The following is a 25,965-nucleotide window of genomic DNA, read 5'->3' on the forward strand; positions in this document are numbered from 1 at the left end:
TGGCAAAGTAGACAAGGGTAAAAATGGAAAAAGAGGGGTGGTTGGTACAGCTACCTTGTATAGTGTATCCTACCTAACCCTGACGGCAGGGGACAAAGGCATTAAATGCCCGTCTGCGTCGCCAAAACAGTGTAAGAAGGGACCGTCAGGGGCGCCACCACTTGCCACGATGGCAATCTTGTCAGCGTCGCATGCCACCGCGCACCGCTGGCTGCACAGCCTCTCGCCACGCGCGCCTGGAAAGGCCCCCAGGGCGACACGTTGGTGGATGTGCTGGAGCGCGGGTACAGAGTGGTTGCCTGCCGCGGCAAGCGCCTTGCCACGGCCGTTGTCTTGCCGCGCCCGAAAGCTTGTCGCTCACCGGGCCTTGCCGGGACGCGTGGCGCGTCGCGGCAAGTTCCTTGAGATGCCTTGGATGGCCTTCCCGGCAAGCTCCTCTTGCCGGGGCCTTGTCTCTTTGGCTTGAATACTTTGTTCTTGAATGGCTCCAAAGGAACTACGGAGGACCTTGGCGGTCGTCCGGCAAGCCTTGCCGCTGGGCGCTGCAACTGCCCGTGCACAAGTTCGGGATACTAGGGTACCCCTACTCTAGTACACCGAAAGGAGCCCCCGGGCCTGGGCCACACACGGTGCCGAGCGCTGTTGGGCCAGGCCCAAAAGAGGGCACGGGCACGCGCGGCTTGGGTTACGCCGAATCTTACTCCGTATCCACCGCGCCCTCCCCCAACAGCACGCGTCGAATGCGGCGTCATGGGAGAGATCGTGGGTGGTTTCTTTATTCGGAAGGACGAAACGTCCGCCCCCTCCCTCTTTATAAGCAGGGGAAATAGGGGCAGTTCGCCCATCTCGCCGGTTGTTACTCCATTTTCAAAAATCTCCGCCGCTCCCCCCTTCTTCCCGAAGCTGAAAGAGAGCAGCGCTCCGCCCCAAATCGCCACCGGCACCACCAATGCCGTCGATCTCCGCCACCACCTCCGCCATGGCTCCGAAAGCCGACAAGAGGAAGGGCGTGAAGTCGGCCGAGGCGCAGCGGCTCGCGACGCTGCGAAAGGAGCGGGCCATCTTCCCCCCTCAGCTTGACACAAAGGAGCTGAGGGAGTACTACTAGCTCTTCTGGTCGACGGAGACGCGAGCGCACCCGCGCACGAAGGTACTCCCGGCCATCGCTTCGAGACTGGCTCCGAACGGGTATCCCTTCTTCGCGCCGTTCTTCTACTGCGGGCTCTGCCCGCCCTTCTCTGAATTCTTCTGTGATATCATGAACACCTACGGGTTCCACCTCCTTGACTTCACCCCCAACGCCGTTCTGACCATGGCAGCTTTCGCACATCTCTGCGAAAACTTTGTCGGAGTCCATCCAAACGTAGCCCTTTTCCGCCACTTCTTTATGCCCCGGGTTGAGAGAGGGGAGCCCCTTGCCGGCGGAATTGCTTGGATCTCGAGAGTCGGCAAGAAGGAAGCCTATCTGGAAGTAGAGCTCCGCAGCAAGTGGGAGGAATGGAGAGCAGAGTGGTGCTGGATCGTCGAGGAGAACCCGCAGCCATTTACCGCCCTGCGCCAAGCCCCAATAGTGCGTGGTAACAATTGGAGCAACGTGGCCCCGGAAGACGACAGGCTGAAGATCGCCGTCACCCGGATCCTACGCCTCAGGCTTGCCGGGCTCACCGTAGGCGCCGTTGGCGCAGATTTTCTTCGCCGTCGCATCGCCCCCCTGCAGGAGAGGAGGAGACCCGCCTGGGAGTTCCAGAACTCGGCGGATATCATGAGGTTGCGCCTGGGCCTCAACTTCAACTTCACCGTCCTGGAGCTGGATGCGATGCTCCTAGAGCTGTTCAAGCGTGATCCTCAACATCCATTCATGTTGCTGAGGAGTGTCGTTCCATTGTGCAACAACTCTTCGCTCGACCGCATCCGCGCAATGATGCCGCTGTGTGACTCGCACGGAATCGTCCCGACTTGGCAAGAGCCTGCAGACGACGTCGTGCGGGATTTCTTTGACGGCTTGGTAGAAGTGCCGGTCCGCGCCGACGAGCAGGAGAGCCTTACTCGTGACACCACCGACGCGGAGATGCAGTGCATCGCCACTAGGCTGGAGGAGGCGGCGGCAGCCGCTGCCGCGGGTGAGTTTGGATTCACCGTGGAGGACACGGAGGCAACGGAGGCGGCAAGCCTTGCCGAGCGCGAGGAGTTTGCCGGCGAGGAAGAGCTTGCCGGGCCCGAAGATGAGCCAAGCGAGCCCGCCGAGGGTGTGGGCGACCCGTTGCAGATCGGCTCCTCCTCCTCCCCACCTTCAGCCAGCTCGCCGCAAGCGGAGCCCCCAGCTCCAGCAAGAAGGCGTCTCCGCAAGGACGGGGACGTAGCGGGGCGGCAGACAGGCCAGCAGCCGCCGCACCACGCGATGCGCTCGACCGCGGCAAGCACTGTTGCCGCGGGAGCACCTCACGTTGCTGCGGCAACTGGAGCGGGGTCTTCCCGGTCCACCGCTACTGCACCTGCCAAGCGGACAAGGGAGCCTACTCCTCCGCCTCGCCGCACCGGAGGCGAGCCGGACTTCGATCTCTCCGCGCTCAGCTCCGACGACGAAGAAGAAGAGTAAGATCCTTCGCTGTACTTGTAATTCTTCGATTCTTGATGTGTGTCTTGTATCTGATTTGCTTTACTCTAAACTCATCCCTTTTTAGGACTCTGGCCCAGAGAGCAGCAAAGAGAGCCAAGGTCCCAGTGATTGTCATCGAGGATGAACCCACCGCGGCAACAGGGGACGTGCCTGAGACCACCTTGCCAGACCCGGCAACTATTCACCAAAGCAGCCCCCAGCGTAAGTGTATAGCTCACTTCCTGCTTTCAGGCGCGCATTGGTGCTCTTTCTTTGCTGATATCTGACTGTTGGTTTGTGTAGGAGCAGAGCAGCCTCACCAGGAGAGCCCGGAAGCCGCTCTCGAAGTGCCATCTGCTTCGACTACACCGCCAAGGGAGGATTCCCCGGCAAGGGAGCGTTCTCCGGCAAGGGAGAATTCTCTGGCAAGGGACAGTTCTCCGGCAAGGGACAACACCAGCGATCCTCCGGTGGTTGAGACCACGACTGCAGATACAGGTAATCCTCTTGCTTGAAAACTTCCCTTGGATTCTTCTTCTTCTGATTTTCTTTTTGAATATTCGCTTGACCTTTCTCCCCTCTTCAGTCGTCAGATCCACCTGCCGTGGAGCCGATGGAAACCGAGGCCACCAGCGAGGAGAACGCGCACGGCAACAATGATGACGCCGCCGCCACCGAAGAAGAGACCGGTGCTGATGATCCCGCCGGCGAAGAGGCCGCCAAGGCTGCCGCCGCAGAAGTTGGCGAGGAATCCGGCGATCGCACTGACGGCCCCGAGGCCGCAGGAGCGCCAGGCGCTGCACCGACCGCCGATCCCTCTGCCGCTGCTGCAGCACCAGGCTCCGAAGAGCCCCAGCCCGGCGCCTATTTGAAGGCCGGCGATGGCGTCTTCATCAAGCTCCCCTGGGCGTCGAGCTCCAGGGCGCCGGTCGAAGGAGAAACTTTTGACGAAGAGGTGCTCGCCTCCGCTGGGCTGGCGCTAGTCGACGCGCCAAGCAGCAGCAGCGACGAGCCTGAGGAGGAGCGGCTGCTGCGGAAGCTGCTGTCGCTCTACTGCGCCCGACAAGCCAAGCTGGCATCCCGAGAAGCACTCATCGCGAAGGCAGGAGTGGATATCGAGAAGCGCGCGGAGGAGCTCCGGGGTCTCAAGCAGGAAGCTCTCCGGTCCCTGGCGGAGGAGCGGGAGCAACTTCTCGAGGAGCGGAAAGCCTTCCTCCTCGAGAAGGCTGAAGTTGAAGAGAAGCAACGGCTTGTCGCCCAAAATCTTTTTGCGCAGGAAGGAGAGTTGGCGCAGCGCAAGGTGAACCTTGACAGCCACGAGGAGGAGCTTGCCGCGCGCGAGCAAGCAATTGGCGGGGCTCTCAAGGAGGCGAGGGATGCTGCCGCAGCTGTCGAGGCCGCCAAGAAGGAGCTGGAGACGAAGGTGGCGCAGCTGGAAGCCGATCTCAGGGCGAGCGGCGAGGAGCTCGCCGTGCTCAAGCATGAGCGCGAGAAGGACGCTGCCGCTCATGGTGAGCTGCAGGGTCTTCTCGCTGAGAGGAGCAAGGAGCTCAGCGCCGCCAAGGATTCCAATGCAGATCTCGAGTTGAAGCTGGCCACCTTGACCACGACGCTGGACGGCGCCAGGGAGCGGGAGGTGGCCTTGTCGGAGAAGCTCAAGGCCGACGAGGCGCTGTTGGCGAATGCTGCTGCCGCCCATGACGCTTTCAGGGAAACTATGGAGCACTGGACTGAGGGTCTTGTGGATCTTGCCGCTGCCATCGTGAGGAGCTGGCGCAGCTGGGGATGGAGGATCTCGGGTACTCCTCCGACGAGCACCTCCAACCCAGTGCCAAGCTTAGCTTGTTCTTCAAAGGCGTGGCGACGGCCCTCCAGCGACTCCGGGAGAAGATCCCAAAGCAGCTGGCCGACGAGTCGCGCAAGATCTGCGCAGGAGCTCTCCAGAAGGTGCTGATGAAGGTGGCCTTCCGCAACCCAAGCCTCAACTTCACCAACGTCCTCAAGTCCTTGCCGCCGGATGCTGATCTGGAAGCGCTCAAGGCCCTTGTCGCACCCATTGTGGACAAGGTGAGCGGAATCAAGAGGGTTGAGGGCGATCAGATAGATTAGGCCGCCCGTTTTCTCTTTTTCTCTGTCGCTGCTTGTCATGTCATGAGAAGAATCTGTTAGAGCCGCAACAAGCTATCTTGTAATATAACTCTATTTTGGGTAGAGATTTGCTATGTTATTCCCTTTACTTGATTCCTTCCTTTGTATGTTTTTGCCCTACACTTTTAGGGAACTTGTCGGCGCAGGCACCTGGGCCGCGAGCGCTGAGTGCGGGACATCAGCAGCCTGCTGGTGGTGCCGCTTCCGACAAGAGACCTTGTCGCAACTAGTCGCAGCTCACTTAAGTTGTTGAGCGGACTCGAAACAAAGTAAGGGCGCAACTAGCTACGAGTTGGTTCTTCCGCGCACATGTTTTCCATACAAAGCACGGTCGTTCAAGGAAGATAACTTAAAAATTTAAAACTGATTGCTCAAACTTTGGCAACTTAGCTTTTCTGTCGTTTGCTTTTCGGTAAGGCGAAACTTCCTTGAACGATGCCTGGTCCACACCATCATCTTCTCCATTCCCCCTAGAAAACTTGTGTGCGAGGGAACCTTCCTTTCCTTTTTGAGAAAAAGAAAGAAGAGAAAATAAAGATATGGAGCCTTACGGCTCGTTATTGCTTACTGGGGGTAGGTGCTGCACAAAGTGTCAGATAATGCATGCAAATATAAAGTAGAAAGCATGAAATTGACAAGATGTGCGGAGCACATGAGCTTTACTTATGCACGGGTTCTGCGCCCGGCTTTGTACAAAGGATTACATGCAACATCGGCAAGACTTGTACAAAAGGTGGTTGCCGGAACAGGTTCCGGCAACCGCGCCCTACGGGTAAAACTTACGAAGACGCTCAATGTTCCAGGAGTTGCTCATCGGAATGCCATCTTCGGTCTCAAGGCGGACAGTGCCAGGCCTAGTGACTCGTTTCACCCGGTAAGGGCCTTCCCACTTCGGCGTCAACTTGTTGGAATTCTTGGCGGATTGAACGCGCCGAAGAACAAGGTCGCCTTCCTCGAAACTTCTGGCATTAACTTTGTGGCTATGGTAGCGGCGCAAAGCTTGCTGGTATCGAGCAGCTCGTACAGCAGCCTGAAGACGGTCCTCCTCAAGGAGCAGCGCGTCATCTTGCCGCAGCTGCTCCTGCTCAAGCTCATCATAAGCGAGCACTCGAGGTGATCCGTATACGAGTTCCGTCGGGAGAACTACCTCTGCTCCATAGACTAGAGTGAAAGGTGTCTGGCCAGTGGCTTGATTTGGCGTCGTCCTGATCGACCAAAGAACCACCGACAGCTCCTCAATCCAGTTCCTTCCGCACTTGCGCAGCCTGTCGAAAGTCCTGGTCTTGAGCCCGCGCAGCACTTCAGCATTTGCCCTCTCCGCTTGACCGTTGCTTCTCGGATGAGCAACAGAAGCGAAGCAGACCTTGGCGCCAAGATCCTGGACGTACTACATGAAGGTGCGGCTCATGAATTGTGTGCCGTTGTTGGTGATGATCCTGTTAGGGATCCCGAAACGGCAAAAAATCGACCTGAAGAACTTGACTGCTGACTGTGCTGTCACCTTCCTCACTGGTTCCACTTCTGGCCACTTTGTGAACTTGTCAATTGCAACGTACAAGTACTCAAAGCCCCCGACAGCTCGGGGAAAGGGGCCGAGGATGTCGAGCTCCCAGACCGAAAATGGCCAGGATGAAGGGATCGTCTGGAGAGCTTGAGCTGGCTGGTGTATCTACTTGGAATGGAACTGGCACGCTTCACACTTGGTTACTTGTGCAGTTGCATCCTGGAGGGCTGTCCGCCAAAAGAAACCTTGCCGGATCGCTTTGCCGGCAAGTGCTCTTGTGCCAATGTGGTGACCACATATGCCTCCATGTATCTCTGCCAACAGGTTTTGTCCGTCTTCCCGGTGAATACACTTCAATTTCACACCGTTGAGTCTTCTTCTGTACAGTGTGTTGTTGACAAACTGGTACATACTTGACTGCCGGGCTACTCTTTCCGCTTCTTCTTGCTCTTCGGGAAGTTCTCCTGTCTGAAGGAAAAGGACAATCTGCTGTGCCCATGCTGGAGCTTGCGGCTCGACAACAAGGACTAAAGGCACATCTGCTGCTGCGGGAACATCCGCTTCTACGGCGAGAACCTGCGGCTCAGCCGGAGCTTGACGTTCCCCGGCAAGCTTGCCGGAGCAAAACTTGTCGGGAGCGTCTGCTTCAACGGAACAAACCCTAGGGCTTGTCGGAGCAGACTGCTCCTCAGCATCCTTGGTGTTGATCTTGATGACTTTCTTGGTGGCGGCTTCGGGAAGCTCTGCCGGAAAATAGTCACCAGAAATCAACTTCCTCTTCTTGCTCTGTCCAGTTGATGGCGTTACAGACGGTTGAGTTAGCTTGAGCACAAAGATCCCTGGCTCCACAGGTAACTTAAGTGCGGCGCACTTCGACAGGCCATCAGCAATGTCATTCTGAGCTCTTGGAACATGTTCCATCTGTAGGCCGTCAAAGTGCTCTTCTAGCTTTCTCACTTCATTAACGTAAGCTTCCATCAATGGACTCTGATAATTCTTGTTCACTTGGCGGACGACAAGCTGTGAGTCACCCCTGACAATGAGCTTCTTGATCCCAAGGTCTGCTGCGATCCTGAGACCGGCAAGAAAACCTTCATACTCTGCAGTATTGTTCGTTGCTTGCTCCTTGGGAAAGTGCATCTGGACTACGTACTTGAGGTGCTCTCCGGTGGGATAATACTCCTACTGCTGCTTGTCTGATTGTATTGAGTTTTTGCTTGAGAGCGCTGAGTGCTATAGTACACTCAAGCTGCTAACGAGACCGAGCGTGAGTGTTTTCTGGTTCCGAACCGAACCAACCCCCCTCTACGTTGCGCATGGGCCTCCTTTTATATGCTCAAGGGGTCACCGACAGGTGGCAAAGTAGATAAGGGTAAAAATGGAAAAAGAGGGGTGGTTGGTACAGCTACCTTGTACAGTGTATCCTACCTAACCCTGACGGCAGGGGACAAAGGCATTAAATGCCCGTCTGCGTCGCCCAAATAGTGTAAGAAGGGACCGTCAGGGGCGCCACCGCTTGCCACGATGGCAATCTTGTCAGCATCGCATGCCACCGCGCACCGCTGGCTGCACAGCCTCTCGCCACGCGCGCCTGGAAAGGCCCCCAGGGCGACACGTTGGTGGATGTGCTGGAGCGCGGGTACAGAGTGGTTGCCTGCCGCGGCAAGCGCCTTGCCGCGGCCGTTGTCTTGCCGCGCCCGGAAGCTTGTCGCTCACCGGGCCTTGCCGGGACGCGTGGCGCGTCGCGGCAAGTTCCTTGAGATGCCTTGGATGGCCTTCCCGGCAAGCTCCTCTTGCCGGGGCCTTGTCTCCTTGGCTTGAATACTTTGTTCTTGAATGGCTCCAAAGGAACCACGGAGGACCTTGGCGGTCGTTCGGCAAGCCTTGCCGCGGGGCGCTGCAACTGCCCGTGCACAAGTTTGGGATACTAGGGTACCCCTACTCTAGTACACCGACAGAGAGGGGAATGGAGGCAGCTCGCCAACACGCTGCTGCCCAGGAGGCTGTTGCCTCTGCATCTCAGTACAACCCCAGTTTCACTTATGGATATCAGCCAGGCGGTCCTTGGTATTAAACCAACTTAGGCCAAAAGCCTAAGCTTGGGGAGTACGTATTTCTCACCGACTTTACATTCATGTTCACACACTAGTCGTCGGTGCTCATACACTTTCATTGTATTATCCATGCTAGTTTAAATTCCTTTTTCTAGTCTTCTTCTTGTGTGTTTGATAAACCTTGAGAAAAACAAAAAAAAATTAGTTAGTTTAATTTCCTTGCTTGTAGTATAAATTAAAATGAAAACCCCAAAAGATTTCTTATTCTTCTTTTACTTGTTGGGAGATTTCCCGTGTAAATAGTTTTCTTTTCTTTTCTTTCCTTTGGGGGTCGAGAAGACCATATTGGAAATGCTTAGTGGCTCTTATATGCATGATTGATTATTTATAATTAGAGCCCATATTACTTGTCTTCTCTCTTGAGTTGAATGCTTGCAGATTCCAGCTTAGTCCAATGCACGCACACTCTTATTATTATACACGTCGTTCGGTCGTGCGAGTGAAAGGCAATAATGATGATATATGATGGACTTATTGGGATGAGAAAAGCTGGTATGAACTCGACCTCTCTTGTTTTTGTAAATATGATGATTCATCGTTCCTGAGTCAGCTATTTTGAAGTAAACATATTTGCAATGACATTTAGAGATTATAGTTACTAGTGCCATGCTTGATTAGCTATGAGTTATAATGGTTTACCTTGCGTGCCAACATGCTATTAGAATGATTATGATGTGGTATGATGGGATGGTATCCTCCTTTAAATGAATTGAGTGACTCGACTTGGCACATGTTCACACATGTAGTTGAATCAAATCATCAGCCTTCACGATATTTATGTTCGTGGTGGATTATATCCTAATCATGCTTGTACTTGGTGTGAATTAATTTTAATGCATGCTTACGACTGTTGTCGCTCTCTCAGTTGGTCGCTTCCCAGTCTTTTGCTAGCCTTCACCTGTACTAAGCGGGAATACTGCTTGTGCATCCAAACTCCTTAAACCCCAAAGTTGTTCCATATGAGTCCACTATACCTTCCTATATGCAGTATCTACCCGCCGTTCCAAGTAAACTTGTATGTGCCAAACTCCAAACCTTCAAATGAAATTATGTTTTGTATGCTCGAGCAGCTCATTTAACAACTAGGGCTGCCTATATCTTCCATGCTAGGTGTGTTATTCTCAGAGGAGTGGACTCTGCTCCTCATTCACGAGAAATGGCCGGTAATCGGGATGCCCAGTCCCATGATCCAAAAAGATCAAAGCAAATCAAAATAATTAAACAAAACTCCCCCAGGGTTGTTGTATGTTGGAGGCACTCGTTGTTTCGAGCAAGCCATGGATTGATGCTTGTTGGTGGTTGGGGGAGTATAAACCTTTACCATTCTGTTTGGGAACTGCCTATAATGCATTTAGTGTGGAAGATATAGCCATCTCATAGGTGTTGCGTTGACAGCAAAAGTATGCCGCTCAAAATGTTATTCAATCTCTATTTTAAAATCGAGCTCTGGCACCTCTACAAATCCCTGCTTCCCTCTGCGAAGGGCCTATCTATTTACTTTTATGTTGAGTCATCATCCTTCTTATTAAAAGCACCAGCTGGAGAGCACACTGTCATTTGCATTCATTATTATTGGTTTATATTGGGAATGACTTGACTGGATCTCTTTTACCATGAATTACAATGTTTAGTCAGCTTTGATCTTTAAAGGTGCTCTGCATTTATGTTTTGCGGTCTCAGAAAGGGCCAGCGAGATACCATTTTGTTATATCATGTTATGATTATTTTGAGAAAGTGTTTTCATCTGAGTTTTATATTATGACTCGCTAGCTGATTATGTTATTGATATGAGTAATTGTGAGACCTATGTGTTATTGTGAGTATGGTTAGTTCATAATATTTGCTGAAACTTGAATGCTGGCTTTTCATGTTTACAACAACAAGAGCAAACAGAGTTTGTAAAAGTTTTTCTTTTTCACTTTCAGTTTATCAACTGAATTGCTTGAGGACAAGCAAAGGTTTAAGCTTGGGGGAGTTGATACGTCTCCAACGTATCTACTTTTCCAAACACTTTTGCCCTTGTTTTGGACTCTAACTTGCATGATTTGAACAAAACTAACCCGGACTGACGCTGTTTTCAGCAGAACTACCATGATGTTGTTTTATGTGTAGAAAAGAAAAGTTCTCGGAATGACCTGCAAATCCACGGAGGGACTTTTCAGAATTGATAAGAATTTTTGGCGAAAGAATCAGGGCCAGGGGGCCCAGGGCCTGTCCACGAGACAGGGGGGCACCCCCTAGTGGGCGCGCCCCTATCTCGTGGGCCCCCCGGACCTCCTCCGACCTCAACTCCAACTCCATATATACCGTCTCACGGAGAAAAAAATCAGAGAGAAAGTTTCATCGCGTTTTACGATACGGAGCCGCCGCCAAGCCCTAATCTCTCTCGGGACGGCTGATCTAGAGTCCGTTCGGGGCTCCAGAGAGGGGGATTCGTCGTCGTCATCATCATCAACCATCCTCCATCACCAATTTCATGATGCTCACCGCCGTGTGTGAGTAATTCCATCGTAGGCTTGCTGGACGGTGATGGGTTGGATGAAATTTACCATGTAATCAAGTTAGTTTTGTTAGGGTTTGATCCCTAGTATCCACTATGTTCTGAGATTGATGTTGCTATGACTTTGCTATGCTTAATGCTTGTCACTAGGGCCCGGGTGCCATGATTTCAGATCTGAACCTATTATGTTTTCATGAATATATGTGTGTTCTTGATCCTATCTTGCAAGTCTATAGTCACCTATTATGTGTTATGATCCGACAACCCCAAAGTGACAATAATCGGGACACTTCTCGGTGATGACCGTAGATTGAGGAGTTCATGTATTCACTATGTGTTAATTCTTTGGTCCGGTTCTCTATTAAAAGGAGGCCTTAATATCCCTTAGTTTCCACTAGGACCCCGCTGCCACAGGAGGGTAGGACAAAAGATGTCATGCAAGTTCTTTTCCATAAGCACGTGTGACTATTTCTGTGCGTGATACTACTTTGCCATTAGGTGAATTTCTTGATGAACAACTTGCTAGAGTTAGGGGGAATGAAAATATTGAAGAACCTATTATTGATGATAGTGATGATGAACATTACCCCAATGATTATGTGTTACCTATTGTTCCTAAGGGTTATGTTATGAACAAAGAAGCTGCTGAAGCTATTCTTGCTTGCAATGATAGAAATGATCTTAAGAAATTATTAGCTAAATGGAAGCAGCAGTCTCTTAATGCTAGAATGAAACCCGATCCTACTTTTGCTACTTCACCTATCTGTGTTACTGATAAGGATTATGAATTCTCTGTTGATCCTGATATTATTACTTTAGTTGAATCTGATCCCTTTTATGGCCTTGGATCTGAAACTGTTGTGGCACATCTTACCAAGTTGAATGACATAGCCACCCTATTTACTCATGATGAGAAGTCTCGCTATTTATATATCCTTAAGATTTTCCCGTTCTCATTAAAGGGTGATGCTAAGACTTGGTATAATTCTCTTGCTCCTGGTTGTGTGCGTAGTCCCCAGGATATGATTTATTACTTCTCTGCTAAATATTTCCCTGCTCATAAGAAACAAGCTGCTTTGTGGGAAATATATAATTTTGTGCAAACCAAAGAAGAGAGTCTCCCACAAGCTTGGGGGAGGCTTCTCCGGTTGCTTTATGCTTTGCCCGATCATCATCTTAAGAAAAATGTAATACTTGATATCTTTTATAATGGACTAACCGATGCTTCCAAGGACCACATGGATAGTTGTGCTAGTTGTGTTTTCAGGAAAAGAACAGTCGACGAAGCTGAAATATTATTGAATAATATGTTGACTAATGAAAATAATTGGGCTCTTCCCGAGCCAGTTCCTGAAGTAATTCCTGAACCAATTGAGCCAACTCCTGAGCCTATTCCATTCCTAAACCCACTCTGAAGAAGAGAGGTGTTTTATTCCTCAGTCCTGAAGATATGCAAGAGGCAAAGAAATCAATGAAAGAAAAAGGTATTAAAGCTGAAGATGTAAAGAATTTACCTCCTATTGAAGAAATACATGGTCTGAATATACCGCCTGAAGAACTACATTGTCTTGATAACCCGACACAGGTAGTAAAGGTAAATTCTCTTTATAGATACGATAAAGTTGAAATACCCTCTACTAAATTTCATAGCCCATGCTTAGATGAATTTGATGACTTTATGGCTAGACAAGAAAGTTTTAATGCTTATGTTGGTAGAGAATTAAAGAATAATGCTTTCGAGATAGGACACGTAGGTGATAATCTGGCTAGAGACAAATATGAACTTCACCGCGTTAGCAAATATGCTTCTATGGTTGCTACTCAAGCTGAGCAAGTGCTCAAGGCTCAAAATGATTTGCTTGAGGAATTGAATAATAAAAATGACTTTGCCGTCAGAGTGGCTACTAGAACTGGTAGAATGACTCAGGAACCTTTGTATCCTGCAGCAATGAGGATAATCCTCAGATCATGGTTCCAATCCGCATCATTGCTACTAACATTTTTCAACACAATTTTCTATAGGAACATATCAAAATAAACATATGAAAGCAACAACGCGGCCTATTGATCTACAACATAATTTGCAAAATACTACCAGGACTAAGTTCATGATAAATTTAAGTTCAATTAATCATATTACTTAAGAACTCCCACTTAGACAGACATCTCTCTAGTCATCTAAGTGATCACGTGATCCAAATCAACTAAACCATGTCCGATCATCATGTGAGATGGAGTAGTTTTCAATGGTGAACATCACTATGTTGATCATATCTACTATATGATTCACGCTCGACCTTTCGGTCTCCGTGTTCTGATGCCATATCTGTATATGCTAGGCTCGTCAAGTTTAAACTGAGTATTCTGCGTGTGCAACTGTTTTGCACCCGTTGTATTTGAACGTAGAGCCTATCACACCCGATCATCACGTGGTGTCTCAGCACGAAGAACTTTCACAACGGTGCATACTCAGGGAGAACACTTCTTGATAATTAGTGAGAGATCATCTTATAATGCTACCGTCAATCAAAGCAAAATAAGATGCATAAAGGATAAACATCTCATGCAATCAATATAAGTGATATGATATGGTCATCATCATCTTGTGCTTGTGATGTCCATCTCCGAAGCACCGTCGTGATCACCATCGTCACTGGCGCGAAACCTTGATCTCCATCATAGCATCGTTGTCGTTTTGCCATCTATTGCTTCTACGACTATCGCTACCGCTTAGTGATAAAGTAAAGCAATTACAGCGCGCTTGCATTTCATACAATAAAGCGACAACCATATGGCTCCTGCCAGTTGCCGATAACTCGGTTACAAAATATGATCATCTCATACAATAAAATATAGCATCGCGTCTTGACCATATCACATCACAACATGCCCTGCAAAAACAAGTTAGACGTCCTCTACTTTGTTGTTGCAAATTTTACGTGGCTGCTACAGGCTGAGCAAGAACTGTTCTTACCTACGCATCAAAACCACAATGATAGTTCGTCAAGTTAGTGCTATTTTAACCTTCGCAAGGACCGGGCGCAGCCACACTCGGTTCAACTAAAGTTGGAGAAACTGACACCCGCCAGCCACGTATGTGCAAAGCACGTCGGTAGAACCAGTCTCGCGTAAGCGTACGCGTAATGTCGGTCCGGGATGCTTCATCCAACAATACCGCCGAACCAAAGTATGACATGCTGGTAAGCAGTATGACTTGTATCGCCCACAACTCACTTGTGTTCTACTCGTGCATATACATCAACGCATAAAACCTAGGCTCGGATGCCACTGTTGGGGAACGTAGTAATTTCAAAAAAAATCCTATGCACACACAAGATCATGGTGATGCATAGCAACGAGAGGGGAGAGAGTTGTCCACGTACCCTCGTAGACTGAAAGCGGAAGCGTTAGAACAATGCGGTTGATGTAGTCGTACGTCTTCACGGCCCGACCGATCAAGCACCGAAACTACGGCACCTCCGAGTTCTAGCACACGTTCAGCTCGATGGCGTTCCCCGTACTCCGATCCAACAGAATGTCAGGGAAGAGTTTCGCGAGCACAACGGCGTGGTGACGATCTTTATGTTCTACCGTCGCAGGGCTTCGCCTAAGCACCGCTACAATATTATCGAGGACTGGTGGAGGGGGGCACCGCACACAGCTAAGAGATCAAGGGATCAATTGTTGTGTCTATGGGGTGCCCCTCCCCCGTATATAAAGGAGTGGAGGAGGGGGCCGGCCAAGGGGGGTGGCGCGCCCTAGGGGGGGAGTCCAACCCCAACCGGGAGTAGGACTCCCCCTTTTCCTATTAGGAGAGGGAGAAGGAAGGAAGAGGGGGGAGGGAAGAAGAAAAGGGGGGCCCCTCCCAATTCGGATTGGGCTTGGGGGGACGCCCCCTCCTTTGCTTCTTCTCCCTCCTTTCCACTAAGGCCCAATAAGGCCCATATACCTCCCGGGGGGTTTCGATAACCTCCCGGAGCTCCGGTATTGTCCCAATCTCACTCGGAACCTTTCCGGTGTCCAAATATGGTTGTCCAATATATCGATCTTTATGTCTTGACCATTTCGAGACTCCTCGTCAAGTCCGTGATCACATCCGGGACTCCGAACAACCTTCAGTACATCAAAACTATAAACTCATAATAAAACTTTCAACGAAACCTTAAGCGTGCGGACCCTACGGGTTCGAGAACTATGTAGACATCACCGAGACTTGTTTCCGATCAATAACCAATAGCGGAACCTGGATGCTCATATTGGCTCCTACATATTCTACGAAGATCTTTATCGGTCAAACTGTATAAAAACATACGTTGTTCCCTTTGTCATTGGTATGTTACTTGCCCGAGATTCGATCGTCGGTATCCAATACATAGTTCAATCTCGTTACCGGCAAGTCTCTTTACTCGTTATGTAATGCATCATTCTGTAACTAACTCATTAGCTACATTGCTTGCAAGGCTTGTAGTGATGTGCATTACCGAGAGGGCCCAGAGATACCTCTCCGACAATCGGAGTGACAAATCCTAATCTCGAAATACGCCAACTCAACATGTACCTTTGGAGACACCTGTAGAGCTCCTTTATAATCACCCAGTTACATTGTGACGTTTGGTAGCACACAAAGTGTTCCTCCGGTAAACGGGAGTTGCATAATCTCATAGTCGTAGGAACATGTATAAGTCATGAAGAAAGCAATAGCAACATACTAAACGATCAAGTGCTAAGCTAACGGAATGGGTCAAGTCAATCACATCATTCTCCTAATGATGTGATCCCGTTAATCAAATGACAACTCATGTCTATGGCTAGGAAACTTAACCATCTTTGATTCACGAGCTAGTCAAGTAGAGGCATACTAGTGACACTATGTTTGTCTATGTATTCACACATGTATTATATTTCTGGTTAATACAATTCTAGCATGAATAATAAACATTTATCATGAAATAAGGAAATAAAAATAACTTTGTTATTGCCTCTAGGGCATATTTCCTTCAACTCCAACTATAAAGACTGATTCGACAACTAAAAAGAGAAGAGGGAATATAGATTTTACCACAATGTATTAGTTTTACCTTGTTTCTATGATGTTTTCTCCAGGTAAATTCCTTACATAATAGAGGACTGGTGCATAAAGCTTGTTCACTTGTTCATTGCAAGTGAACGTCTTTGTTATTGTATTCCATGTAGGGAGACCTCTAGACATCAGTTGTCTTGATTATCCTCCTTGTGTGTTTTTGCACTAGTGGGCCACATGTGGTATTGTTGGACCCACTTGCACCCACTAGAACACCTGTCATATTCGCGTGTGAAACTCATCTGGAGAATCCGAAAGGATGATATGAATTGGAGCCTTCCCAGTGGCCACCTTATCTGCAGTAGTGCAAACCTCTCTCAAAGTTACCGAATCCCAATCATCTTGCTCACTACTTTTGTATAACCCTGCCTCCTGTGGTGTCACTTGTGATTTGTTAGGCTCGTCAACTGTGGCAACTGGTGAGTCATCATCAAGATCCAAAACTAAGTTAAATTGTGGAGCATCACATAACCCATCACCGTGATATGATCTTGCTGGCGATGTTCTACGAATGGGATGCACACTGTTGTTCTCTCCTTGGACATCCTTGGGTGCATCACCTGCTGACTTGGTTCGTGCAATTATTCTTGGCGGTGGTCTTGGCGGAATACACTTGGGAACAAGGTTGTAAACTTGCTCTTGTGTAAGGTTGTGCTGTTGATCAAGAGCGCAAAATGTAGGCGAATGTTGTTTCTGAGCCTGGACAACATTACTGACAGCTAGGGGTTCCATGTTGACTGAATGGGTTGGGGTTGGAGTTGGCACACTGACTAATGGGGTTGGCACAGTGACTGCTTGGGTTGGCAATGCAGTTTCTGGGATTGGCACACTGACAACTTGGGGTTCTATGTTGACTGATGGGGGTAGGACAGATACAACTACAGATGCCTCACTTCCTCTTCCTGTTGGCACAGTGGTGGTTTCACTTTCCTTAATTGTTGATGTATTGTGCGCAGTTGATGTTGTAGTTGGCCTATTTGGACACAAAGTTGGCTCACTTGAAGCTGGAGTTGCCACAGAAGCTGTTGGGGTTGCCGACTTCCTACACGGCATACTGACAACTTTCTCTTGACTGTTTGATGCAATCTTAACAGTATGGCTTGGTACCTTTGTTCCCATTTATGCAAACTTTGTGTCCTTGGCAAAAGACACTGTTTTGTTGCTTTTTTGACCAGGGAGTTCGCATGTTGTAGAGGTGCGCTTGGCATCTACATGCGCAAAGGTTGGCTCCTGTAGAACAACACTTGCCTCCTTGGGCTCTAGAGTTGGCACCTCCTTTCCATTTGATTTACTTCCGTTCTTCAAATTTTTCTCTCCCATACAAGGAATCTTATCTTTTGGTTGATCCAACACCAAGTTCTTGCTAAGTGTCACGAGCTTCTTGTGCTTTGGGACAGTGGGTGGGCGCGGTGGGGATGCTGCCATCCTCTTGCTACCACCTGACGATGAACCATCTTCAAATACATCACCTTCCTTCATTATCTTGTCAAGCATGGATTTGAGCCAATCCAGTCCAAACCCTTTCCTACCTCTTCCATTTCTTCCTCAGTGCTTTGTAGTACGTCATTTATTATTTTTTGAAAGGAATTATTCTTCTCTTTCATGTCAATCATTGCATGAGTTTCCAGCAAGGGGATTTCAAATCTGTTGGTGGATGCTGGCTCTGATCTACATAAGTCAAAAAGTGAGAAACTTTCCTCTGGCACAACTGCTTTGGTTCCAACTAATTTCAGATCTTCACCCTTGCAATGAATATCCTTTTGAATGAAAAACTGTAGAGTTACACTATCATCAATTGAGCTGCTACTGCTGTTTCCTCCATCTCCAGAAGTGTTTGCCCTCTTTGAACTGCTGTCACTGCCGCCCATGCCATCATCATAATCATCATCCTTCCCACTGTCACTGCCTCCATCAAAGGCCCCCTTGTCATTGTTGTATGTCTCCTCGCTGTCATCATCACTGTACCCATCCTTTCCTTGCTCATCTCCATCAACCTTCTCGATATCCTCACCTTCCCCCTTGTCTGTTCCATCTCCTTCCTCTTCCTCTTCCACATCGTCATTACCAGATTCTTCTTTGTCTTCATTGTTGTCAGCATCATCGTCACTGTCATCATCACCATCATCGTTGTCACTGTCATCATCACGTTCTTCATCATTTCTTCCCTCTTGATCCTCATCTTCTTCTTTGAACTCATCACTTTCTTTAGAATCATTGCCAACTCCCAGGTCAACATCTTCTTCCTCTGACTCACTTTCCTCCAGAAATTCATCTTCTTCACTTCCCTCCACCTCTTCTATTTGCTTGGTAGCAGTTTGATGCTTCCGTCGCCTAGTGTGTGAGCTTTGAGCCTTTGTTTGATCGCTTGAAGGGCCTTTGAGAGGAGACAAATCTGGTTCCTCTTCATCAAGCTTGGCAAAACCTTCGATGAAGTTGCCAAGATTGTCTGGTATTCCTTTACATAGATCACGAACCATACTTGCTAACTTGAACTTCTTCTACATAACATTGGAAAAAACAAAATTTAAAATTTAAAAAGGAAAATTAGGGATAATGAAAGTATATCAAAGTATATCTGTTTGCAACTGCAAACCTAAGTTTGGTGCAAGTATATCAAAGTAGTGTGCAACTGAAAAGGGGGTAAGTTTGCATGAAGTAAAAAACATAATTTGTAACTAGGAGTTGTGAAATCTGTGTAAGTGAAAGCATAAGTTTGATTCAAGTAGAAAAAAAGGTGACTGCTGCAAATAAAGTGTAACTTTGGTGCAGGTACACAAAAGCTATGTTGCAACTGACATAATAACTCTGTGCAACTCATGCATGCATTGGGCGCGAAAAAATAAACAACAAAGCATGATTAGTACAACTAACACATAATAGAATAAAAAACCATGAGTTTTGTTCACGTACAAAAAAAGTGGGTCAGCAAAAAGGATAACTCACGTGGGGATTGTAACCATTGGAACCTTTGACGCCACAAACGCTTCTGCCTGAAGCAATCCTCTGAAGAGTGTTGAATCCTCTTTGCTTCTATACTGCTCCGTGAGCTGTTTAGAAAAAGAAAGATCATTTAACAACAATAACAAAGTTATTGTGTGGATCTATAAAGAAAAAAGCGCACATCTGAGAAACTACCACATGCCCTAGAAGCAAAAAAATGTAACTAAAATTACTATGTGAAGTCCCAATTTAAAGTGGTACTATAAGACAGAATATGAAACAAAGCATGTGTGCAACTGTCATAAGTCCGTGTGCCAACTATCAACATAGACTTGTGCAACTACCTAAAGATATGTGAGCAACTACCACATGCCCTCAGAAGCAAAAACACTGACTAAAATTACTATGTGAAGTCCAAATGAAAGTGGTACTGTAGCAGGAAATATGAGACAAGCATGTGTGCAACTGTCTTAAGTCTGTGTGCCAACTATCAATATATACTTGTGCAACTACTTATAGATATGTGAAAAAATGTGCAATTACAGACTTTGAGTAGAATGTCCAACTCACTTGATTTTTCCCAAAGACGCCAGGCGAAATCAAGTCCTTTCTCATTATCTTGTTGATTAGAATCTTATCATAGGCATTGGTTCAAACCTTGCAGTGGCTTACTCACACATCAACTTCAAGTGCATCAATGTAGAGAATCTGTACATGCACCATCCCCAAGAGAACATATGAGAACATTGGTGATAAAGCACAAAAACATGTAGAAAAGTATGTCTAACAGATACAAAACTTGATTAGAGCTCACCATCAAATGATACAGGCAGCAACAGACTGTTTGCTTGTCCTCACCCATGTTGCGGAATGCTTCGTTTATGTGGTCAGCAAAAAATAAGCTCATGTTGCTCTTCAACAGAACATCAAGTTCTAGCACAACACCATAGCAACGTGGGCTCAGAGAAAGACTAGTGGTAGGAGCTAAAAAGGTGCTGAAAGCAATTGCAAGCCAGCCAGTGAGGAACTTGTTATCAGTTGTACCGTAGCTTTCATCGTCTTGCTGAATTTGGTAACCGTGGGGTGTTTGGGTGGCCCGGTGTGGTTGAACATCTGACTGAAAGCCTTCACAACCTCCTTTTCAACAATGTATTTCAATCGCGGCCCTCTGTTGGGTAAACCAAAGTTCATGTGCACACTAGAAGCATCCACTGGAATAGTTCCCCTGGATGGGAATACCAAAGCTGAACTGCCTGGGTCGTACGACTGGACTAGGAACTTCTTCAAGTCAGAAGGCAGTGTGTCTGCTAGGTTTACCAAACCTCCTAACATCTTCTCATACAAGAAAGACCTTTGAACAGGTGCTAGATCCTTGTTCACCTTCACAAACCTCCCTGGTGAGGCCCTAATCCTTCCAGCTTGTGAACGTCCTTGAGGAATGTTTCCTTCATTCCCTTCAACTCCAACTTCACCCACCTGAGACAAAAAAGGGAAATGAATACAGACAAACTGTGCAACTAGTGTACATATGTCTGCAACTGATCATACATAAGAAATTGAAAAAAAAATCACATAGCTGATTGTTGTGCAATCATAGGTTGATTGTTGTGCAACTATTATCCCTTATTGTGCAACTGACATGTACACACTCTAAAAATAAAAAACCTGTCCAAAAATGTGTACATGTTTGGGTGCAGCTGTGTGCTGAATGGGTGCCAACTTTCAAATTTGACAAGGTAGGTAAGGAGATTCCACAATCTATCTTAGAACAGTTATGCACACAAATGGCGCACAACTGCCAAGTGTATAATTTTCATGTGCAACACTAAACAGCGGAGGTGCAAATTGCCATACCATTTTTAAGACTCTCAAAATAATATAAGTGAAGCATGATAGTTCATCAATTTCTTCAAAATAAAACCACCACCATGCTCTAAAAAGATATAAGTGAAGCACTAGAGCAACTACCTAGCTCAAAAGATATAAGTGAAGCACATAGAATATTCTAATAAATTCATGATTAATGTGTGTCCCTCTCAAAAGGTGTGTACAACAATGATGATTGTGGTAAACTAGAAAGCAAAGACTCGTATAATACAAGACGCTCCAAGCAAAACACATATCATGTGGTGAATAAAAATAGTCTCAAATAATTTTACTGAGGGATTGAAGACAAAAGAGGGGATCTCATCCGGGGCATCCCAAAACTTAGATGCTTGGTTGTATTTGAACATTACCTTGGGGTGTCTTGGGCATCCGTGATAACCCACAAGTGTAGGGGATCGCAACAGCTTTCGAGGGTAAAGTATTCAACCCAAATTTATTGATTCGACACAAGGGGAGCCAAAAAATATTATTGAGTATTAGAAGTTGAGTTGTCAATTCAACCACACCTGGATAACTTAGTATCTGCAGCAAAGTATTTAGTAGCAAAGTAGTATGATAATAAAGGTAACAGTGGCAAAAGTAATATTTTTGGGCTTTGTAGCAATTGTAACAATAGCAACGGAAAAGTAAATAAGCGAAGCACAATATGTAAAAAGCTCGTAGGCATTGGAGCAGTGATGGATAATTATGTCGGATGCGATTCCTCATGTAATAGCTATAACATATGGTGACACAGAACTAGCTCCAGTTCATCAATGTAATGTAGGCATGTATTCCGAATATAGTCATACGTGCTTATGGAAAAGAACTTGCATGACATCTTTTGTCCTACCCTCCCGTGGCAGCGGGGTCCTAGTGGAAACTAAGGGATATTAAGGCCTCCTTTTAATAGAGAACCGGAACAAAGCATTAGCACATAGTGAATACATGAACTCCTCAAACTATGGTCATCACTGAGAAGTATCCTGATTATTGTCACTTCGGGGTTGTCGGATCATAACACATAATAGGTGACTATAGACTTGCAAGATAGGATCAAGAATACACATATATTCATGAAAACATAATAGGTTTAGATCTGAAATCATGGCACTCGGTCCCTAGTGACAAGCATTAAGCATAGCAAAGTCATAGCAACATCAATCTCAGAACATAGTGGATACTAGGGATCAAACCCTAACAAAACTAACTTGATTACATGGTAAATCTCATCCAACCCATCACCGTCCAGCAAGCCTACGATGGAATTACTCACGCACGGCGGTGAGCATCATGAAATTGGTGATGGAGGATGGTCGATGATGATGACGTCGACGAATCCCCCTCTCCGGAGCCCCGAACGGTCTCCAGATCAGCCCTCCCGAGAGAGATTAGGGCTTGGCGGCGTCTCCGTATCGTAAAACGCGATGAAACTTCCTCTCTGATTTTTTCTCCATGAAATAGAATATATGGAGTTGGAGTTGAGGTCGATGGAGCCTCAGGGGGCCCACGAGACAGGGGGGCGCGCCCAGGGGGGTGGGCGCACCCCCCACCCTCGTGGACAGGGTGTGGGCCCCCTGGTCTTGATTCTTTCTCCAGTATTTTTTATATTTTCCGAAAAGTGCCTCCGTGGATTTTCAGGTCATTCCAAGAACTTTTGTTTTCTACACATAAAACAACATCATGGCAGTTCTACTGGAAACAGCGTCAGTCCGGGTTAGTTTCATTCAAATCATGCAAATTAGAGTCCAAAACAAGGGCAAAAGTGTTTGGAAAAGTAGATACGTTGGAGACGTATCAACTCTCCCAAGCTTAAACCTTTGCTTGTCCTCAAGCAATTCGGTTGATAAACTGAAAGTGATAAAGAACAACTTTTACAAACTCAGTTTGCTCTTGTTGTTGTAAACATGCAAAGCCAGCATTCAGGTTTCAGCAAATATTATGAACTAACCATACTCATAATAACACCTCGGTCTCACAATTACTCATATCAATGGCATAATCAGCTAGCGAGCCATAATAATAAAACTCGGATGACAACACTTTCTCAAAACAATCATAACATGATATAAAAAAATGGTATCTCGCTAGCCCTTTCTGAGACCGCAAACCATAAATGAAGAGCACCTTTAAAGATCAAGGACTGACTAAACATTGTAATTCATGGTAAAAGAGATCCAGTCAAGTCATACCCAATATAAACCAATAGTAATGAATGCAAATGACAGTGTGCTCTCCAGCGGGTGCTTTTTAATAAGAGGGACGATGACTCAACATAAAAGTAAATGGATAGGCCCTTCGCAGAGGGAAGCAGGGATTTGTAGAGGTGCCAGAGCTCGATTTTAAAAGAGAGATTGAATAACATTTTGAGCGGCATACTTTCACTGTCAACACAACAACTATGAGATGGCTGTATCTTCCATACTACATGCATTATAGGCAGTTCCCAAACAGAATGGTAAAGGTTTATACTCCCCCAACCACCAAGAAGCATCAATCCATGGCTTGCTCGAAACAACGAGTGCCTCCAACTAACAACAGCCCCGGGGGAGTTTTGTTTAATTATATTGATTTGCTTTGATCTTTTTGGATCATGGGACTAGGCATCCTGGTTACCGGCCCTTTCTCGTGAATGAGGAGCAGAGTACACTCCTCTTGAGAATAACCCACCTAGCATGGAAGATATAGGCAGCCCTAGTTGAAACATGAGCTGCTCGAGCATACAAAACAGAATTTCATCTGAAGGTTTGGAGTTTGGCAGATACAAATTTACTTGGAACGGCAGGTAAATACCGCATATAGGTAGGTATGGTGGACTCATGTGGAACAACTTTGGGGTTTAAGGAGTTTGGATGCACAAGCAGTATTCCCGCTTAGTACAGGTGAAGGCTAGCAAAAGACTGGGAAGCGACCAACTGAGAGAGCGACAACAGTCATAAACATGCATTAAAATTAATTCACACCGAGTACAAGCATGAGTAGGATATAATCCGCCATGAACATAAATATCATGAAGGCTATGTTGATTTGTTTCAACTACATGCGTGAACATGTGCCAAGTCGAGTCACTCAATTCATTCAAAGGAGGATACCATCCCATCATACCACATCATAATCATTCTAATAGCATGTTGGCACGCAAGGTAAACCATTACAACTCATAGCTAATCAAGCATGGCACACGTAACTATAATCTCTAAATGTCATTGCAAATATGTTTACTTCATAATAAGCTCAATCAGGAACGATGAACTCATCATATTTACAAAAACAAGAGAGGTCGAGTTCATACCAGCTGCTTTCATCTCAATCAGTCCATCATATATCTTCATTATTGCCTTTCACTTGCACTACTGAACGATGTGTATAATAATAATAGTGCACGTGCATTGGACTAAGCTGGAATCTGCAAGCATTCAACTCAAGAGAGAAGATAAAGTAATATGGGCTCTAAGTTAAATAAACAATCATGCATATGAGAGCCACTAAACATTTTCAATTTGTTCTTCTACTCTCGACCCCCAAAGGAAAGAAAAGAAAATAAAACTATTTACATGGGAAAGCTCCCAACAAGTAAGAAGAAGAACGATAAATCTTTTTGGGTTTTCATTTTAATTTCTACTACAAGCATGGAAATTAAACTAACTAATTTTTTGGTTTTTCTTAAGGTTTATCAAACACACAAGAAGAAAACTAGAAAAAGAAATTTAAACTAGCATGGATAATACAATGAAAGAGTATGAGCACCGACAACTAGAATAGTGTGTGAACATGAATGTAAAATCGGTGGGAAATACGTACTCCCCCAAGCTTAGCCTTTTGGCCTAAGTTGGTCTAATGCCAAGGGTAGCCTGGCTGATATCCGTAGTTGTAACTGGGGTCGTACTGAGATGCAACAGCAAATGCCTCCTGAGCTGTGGCATGTTGGCGAGCCGCCTCCGCTCTCCCCTCGTGTTCAGGTGCTTCCTCCCTGGTAACAACATATCTTCCTTTTGCCTGGTAATCAAAAAGGAGAGGAGCAGGAAGAGTAACATGGACAGTGTTGCGTCTGTCATAGATTAGTCGATACTGGAGGAATTGTTCATTCCTCTTAAGAAAATGATGTTGGACCATAGCGTCATAATCTAAATAAGCAGGAGGTAACATCATATCCCCCTCTCGTGGGGCTATACCAAGATAATTAGCCACACGGGTCGCATAAATTCCTCCAAATAAATCTCCAGCCCTACCATTATTATGCAACCTACGTGCAACTATCGCCCCCAGGTTGTAATCTTTATTACCTAACACAGCACTCTTGAGGACACTAAGATCAGGGACACACATATGACATGCTTCGTCCTTACCGTTAATGCATCTACCAATGAAAAGAGAAAAATAATGTATAGCAGGAAAATGAATGCTCCCTATGGTAGCTTGTGCAATATCCCTAGATTCTCCCACAGTAATACTAGCAAGGAAATCTCTAAATTCAGATTTGTGGGGATCATTAATATTGCCCCACTGTGGAAGTTTGCAAGCAGTTGTAAAATCCTCTAAGTCCATGGTATAAGATGTATCATAGATATCAAATAGGACACTCGGAGAATTACGTGTACATTTATATTTAAACCTTCGCACAAAGGAATCAGTCAATTGATAGTACTGAGGACACTTATCTTGTAAGAAGTCCTCCAGATCAGCATTACGCACATACGCGTCAAATTCCTCCTTAAAGCCTGCTTCAACCATAAAATCATCGGATGGCCACTCACAAGCTCGTACTTCTGCGTCTCTCGGTAGTTCATCGTCTTGCTCACGTATAGCAATCCTGGGTCCTTTCTTTACCGAGGAACCACCTTGGTACATTCTCCTAGACATAATTCTTTTTCTGAAAAATTTCTGAAATTTTAGTAACTTCAAAATAAAAGTAAATAAAACTAAACAAGATTGATAGCAACTACTCCTACAAGTGCCTAGAGCCTATATCATGCATTAGAATTACTTGTGACCTCATAAATTTAACATGCAAGCTCAAGAACATGGTCACCTATGCAGCAAAAATTTGCAATGAATAAAGCACTAGAACAAAAACTAATTTGACCAATGGAGGAGTCACATACCAAGCAACAATCTCCCAAAGCAGTTTTGTGAATGGAGCTTTGAGCAAGGAGATCGAAAATCGCAGCAAAATGAGCTAGAACTCGTGCTTGAGCTGGATGGAGATTTTTTTGGGAA

The 25,965-nt window shown here is 46.5% G+C and overlaps 1 pseudogene; it reads right to left on the reverse strand.

Moving 5' to 3' along the window:
• Positions 1 to 25,965, reverse strand: part of LOC123039243 (uncharacterized) — a 76,629-nt pseudogene that overhangs the window by 22,842 nt on the left and 27,822 nt on the right.

Source organism: Triticum aestivum, chromosome 2B (genome assembly GCF_018294505.1).
Source record: "Triticum aestivum cultivar Chinese Spring chromosome 2B, IWGSC CS RefSeq v2.1, whole genome shotgun sequence".
In the NCBI taxonomy this organism is placed as follows: Eukaryota; Viridiplantae; Streptophyta; class Magnoliopsida; order Poales; family Poaceae; genus Triticum; species Triticum aestivum.